A 5349-nucleotide genomic window follows, 5' to 3' on the forward strand; every position below is an offset into this window, starting at 1 on the left:
CTTTGCAGTACCTCATTCCCTGTACTTGTACAGGCACACAGCACTGTGCGTGATCCCTTGGAGAGGGAGACATGGCTAATTCTTCCTTCAGCCAAAGGGAGAGAGCAGAATACTAATGAGCTGCTAGGACATCCCTCTCCTGTTTCTCTTGCTTTTTATAACCCGTGTGCACAAACTTAGGTGCCTGTGAGAAAATGTCTTTCCTTTTTCTCCCTAAGCAACTGAATTTCTTATAGGTATCTGCCATATTCTGCCCTTGTGCTTTTAGAGCATGGAGAGCACTGCTTGGCTATTTCTAGCTTCAAAATACTGGATTAGACAGACTGAAGGTTCAGCTCCATACAATCCCACTGCTACAGTCCTTAGCAATGACATTGTCAAGTTGCACATGTCCTTGCTACTACCACAGAACAGCACTGCAATTCATTTTTTTTCTAAGTAACATACATATACCTTCAATTTCCCAAAGAGTATGACTCCTATCCAGAGTTCTGCATCAGTGCTAACTCACTCCTCAGGAGGGTCTGCCTCCCTGCTGCCAAGAATTGTGTAGGTGTGGCACCAAGGAACATGGTTAGTGGGCATGGTGGTAATGGGTTGACTTTTCGACTAGTGATCTTAGATGTCTTTTCCAACCTCAATGATTCTGTGATTCTGTGTTTTTGTACTACACTTATTAAACAAGAACTTTGCAAGAATGGTGCTAGATTTTCATCTAATGGCTACAACTGTCTCCCAACAACTCAAAAGTTATTTTACTTGCAAAACTTCCAAATGAAGACCCAATAAAGCTGTTCAGATGCAGCGACTGAAATTATTTCTGCTGTCAGAGTATATATCAATGAAGTAAAGCACATTGTTAAAACATCAGTTTGAGAATGACAATATTTTCACGGAAGACACTTAGAGCAGAAATATTTTTCTATCATCTGACATCCTTGAATATCAGCTCTGGGTCTGATCTGCATTATCCAAGTTGGAATAAGCCACAGGGCTTGCATGGCCCAGAATGAGGGAAAGAAGTACATTTTTCTTCTCTTTGCAACTCTTGCTATATTAATGAATCTGCCTCAAAATAGCCTTGAGACACACAAAACAGCATCCCAGCTGATGGTGAGTGAAAGATTTGGTCTTAACTACTTGTAAATAATTTAAATACTGAAAAGTTTGGTGATGTTGATTAGCCTAAGGCACTTAATTATCTATCAAGATTCCCAAGGAACTCCAATAGTGTTTTCTGCCTCATTAGGACAATTAGAACAGAAATATATATATTTTTTCTCCTATTCTGGCAGATGCCTTCTAAGAAAAAAATAAAATGTGCAAGTTGAAGTTTAAAAACTGGTCAGTGGTTCCTTGACGTTACCATACCAGAGTAAAAGAGTACAACAAGCATATATTGTGTAAAAAAAAAAAAAAAAAAAAAAAAAAGGGTATTTCAACTTAAAGGTTTTTCAAAGAAAACACACTGAAGGCCATGAAGACTTCTGTATCTCAATGGATGGAAAATACAGACTTTTATCCAACCTCCATTTCTTCTTATTGCATTGTCTAAAATCATTTCCTATTATCAAAAGGAAAAGGAGGTGCTGTAAATCGAGATAACAAGCAGCTTTTCTAGAGCTGACAATGGAACATTTACTGTATTGCATGTACACATGCAGGCATGAATGCCTTCAACCAGGCACACTTTTGTTTATGGATTTCATTCTACATATTAATTATTTTTCTTCAATATGACTGGTTATGATTACTTAGGAAATGCTTTTCATCAAAGGACTGAGTTACAGTCTAACAGATTTTGAAAATGAAGCCATTTTTTTCTTTTACTTTTGTTCTTGTAATTTATTGAAGGAATCTAATATGACTTCTCAAAAAATGATGGGCAAACCAGAAGGCTTTGAGCTTCCGGCTTCCAGGCAGTTGTAAGGTTGGCTGTCAGGGATGGTGTCTATTTATTGCCCTCTGCTGGTACCATCCCTATATTTGATGTTTCAAACCTGACTTGTCTACCATTTGTCTCATCATTTAGTTGCCGTTCCCTGACAGTGCAGAGGATGTTTTTGAGGAAAGACAGATTAGAAGATTGGTACTGGCAGGATGAAATGTCGTGTGCTTAGTTGTGCAGAAATGATGTTCACAAATGAAGTGCTGGGAAACTGAATTTCTTAGGCTATTTCTTTAATGGGATCTTCAAATGTGAGAAATAATATGAAAACCTTCTCCACAGAAACAGACCCTCGAGAAAGGGAATCATGCTTTGAGGAAACTGAAAAAATTATTGCTGATTTCCTTTTAATAGAAAGCTCAAGGCAGTAAAAAGGAAGACAAGGTTCGCTATTCTTTAAGTATTCATTACTTCACTAAATCATAAAGGGAATATTTTAGAAAAGAAAATAGAATAACCTAGCAAATAGACTGCAAATTTAACATTCCATTTTGCATTTTTACAGACAATATATCTGTTCTTAATACTTAATATAACAGGGGATTAAGCACTTTTGATGATAAACTGTATCCCTTTCTCTTAACTACTTGTCCTCGGTCACGGGAACATCTGCCAATAGATGAGGTGATACTCAATTGTTGGAAATGGCAAAAACAAGTTCATTTGTGGGGCCTTTTTGTTCCTAAAAGAAGAAACAGCAGCTTAAATAATGATGGCTTCTGGGAAGTCTCAGGCTGCATGGTCTAGCTGGGTTCCCTCTGGTTTATGATGTAATAATTCAGCTGCACAGCTGAGCTCTTGCTCACTCTTTCCCATATGCTCCTTCCCCTTCTCGATCCTTCATCCTTTCCTTTTTCCTTACTCCTTTCCTCTTGCTTAGCTTGAGTCTTCATCCTGTCCTTGCACTTTTCCACTTTGCATATCCAGAGTTCAAGACTAAAAGGTCTAAAAGGAAGTCTTACACCTAATTTACTAAATAAAACTAGCTACAGGCTGTCACCTGAAAAATAAATTAAGCCCAAAATACTGCAGAGGTCAAAGCACACACTTTACAGCCAGCAAGCCTGGATAAGATGTCAAAAAATTCAAACTGATGGCATCCCTAAGAAATTTGTTCCAGCAATTTGTTGCGCTTCCTTTCTTAACACCATTGCCTTTTTTAAAAATTATTTTTATTTGAATCCAACATCCTAAGACATTGTAACAATACACCATTGAATCTTTCATGGACCAAAGACCACTCTAGTGCCTAGCATTTTCCTCTTATGAAAATACAGAAATCGTATCACCTCTGAACTTGCTTTTAGATAAGATAAATAGGCTGAAAGATTTAATACTCTCATTACTCTGCATTCACAGCACCATGTTCTCTAATTTCAGTCCTGAAAACAGCCAGATCACTTTTTCTGAAACTTTCTTTCCTCCAAGGTCCCACTCCTCCACCCTGGAACACACCAACCTTACAGACGTCACCAGCCTGCCAACACTCAGAAGTTATGTGCAAAGAGCAGCAGGGTCACTGCACAACACCCACGGCAGTTGTAAAGCTGCACTAGGTTGTGGAACTTATAGTATCCGTTATCCTTTTCCTAGAATTACTCTTCCATTAGATTCCTATGAGTCTTCTCCTATTTTGGTACTGAAGATCCCAGTATTGACCAATGAAGTTAAGGTGTTTAAAGTATATTTGCCAACGATATGCTGAATTTAGTTAAAAAAATGCTTACATTTCTTCAAACACAAGCCCCAGTTTACCTGATATATTTGTGTATGTGTTCTGCATTCCGCTATACAAGCCATAGAGTCCATTTTGAACAAGGATTATATAACATGGTTATATTCTCATGATTACACTGTCCCTTTTGACCCTTGCTTTTCACAGACATCAATATCTTTAGAACTACATGGAGAAAGGAAATCCTGAAACACCTCTGCTGGTGTTCTGTATATTTTTTAAAAATCTTGCAAAAGGAGTTATGAATATTTATTACAATCATATATTTAAATGGCTCTTATAAAAGCTTTATCCACAGATGAATGGTGCATAGCACAGAATGAATAAGAAATTGCCGAGTACACTGGAAATTCTGTATGGCTTCCTTTGCAGTTCTAAAGATCCCCTTTTGCTTTTCCATGGAAGAGAGTTATTGAGACCTCCTGCATGAAGCTGGCACACTTCACACCACAGAGGAATACATCAGTCCTGACTAGCAAAGCAGAAGATGGACCGTATTGCATAAAGAAGGATGAAATTGAGCTGGGCCATGTTAAATTAATGGGTAAAGCTTTCTGAAATACAATTTTATACATGAAGCTCTGCTACTTTCACAAGTTGCCCAAAGCAAAACTCTTCAGTTGAATTATTCACTGAGGGCAGAGTGAATTCTTTTCTCCCCTGAGAAGTGGACTTCTAACCCCCCACTGATGTTGCATATTCTTCCATCTCAGAGCTCTCCTCCATGCTGGATAAAACTGTATTGCTGAACTGCAGCTGCCATGTTCCCTGGCAGCTCTTTCCAGGACATCTTGACAATGGGAGACCAGCTGACTTTACAGCTGCTCTCCTCTCGGCTAATTTGTTTGGAGACATCAGATTTTCACAACTTGTCCTCAGCTTTTCGTAGGCGTCTGCTAAGATACAGCACTCTTCCTGCTTATTAATCTTTGAAGATCAAACAATTTTTAAAAAGAGACAGGTGCCAACCTCTCCCCAGAGCTCCAGCTGGTGCTGAAGGCAATAAAGGTGAACACCCAGCAATAGAGGTTGAGAAAGTTTTGAGGTAGATAGCATATGCTGAATGCAAGCTGGAACCTGAATGAACAATATCCACTGCCACATTTTCAGAAAGCCTCCAAGAGCTTGCTATTCCAGCAGGATTCTTGTGAGCACCATGTCAGAACTAGTCGAGAAGTTTTTTTGTTTCTCATGGCAGCTGAGTATCACATTCAGAGAGTCCCTGGTTCCTTGAGCACACCTTGCATGGAATTCTGCAGTGCACAAAACTTACCCATGTGGGGCCAAGACTGATGGCAGGACTCATAGAATGGTTTGGGTTGGAAGGGACCTTTAAGATCATCTAGTTCCATCCCTCCTGCTATAGGCAGGGACACCTCCCTCTAGACCAGGTTGCTCACAGCCCCATCCAGTCTGGCCTTGAATGCTTCCAGGGAGGGGGCATCCACAGCCTCACTAGGCAACCTGTTCCAGTGTCTCACCACCCTCATAGTAAAGAATTTCTTCCTAGTATCTGGTCTAAATCTACCCTCTTCCAGTTTAAAGCCATTTCCCCTTGTTCTGTTGCTACCTGTCCTCATAAAAAGTCCCTCCCCAGCTTTCCTGTAGGCCCCTTCAGGTACTGGAAGGCTGCTATAAGGTCCCCGCAGAGCCTTCTCTTCTCGAG

General features: G+C 39.7%; 1 long non-coding RNA gene across 1 annotated transcript; it reads left to right on the forward strand.

Moving 5' to 3' along the window:
• On the forward strand, window positions 1485-5109 carry LOC110404943. Its single transcript, XR_002442605.1, has 3 exons — window positions 1485-2891; window positions 3377-3504; window positions 4056-5109. It is a non-coding gene; the product is annotated as an uncharacterized LOC110404943 (long non-coding RNA).

This window comes from Numida meleagris, chromosome 1 (genome assembly GCF_002078875.1).
Source record: "Numida meleagris isolate 19003 breed g44 Domestic line chromosome 1, NumMel1.0, whole genome shotgun sequence".
NCBI classification, from domain to species: domain Eukaryota; kingdom Metazoa; phylum Chordata; class Aves; order Galliformes; family Numididae; genus Numida; species Numida meleagris.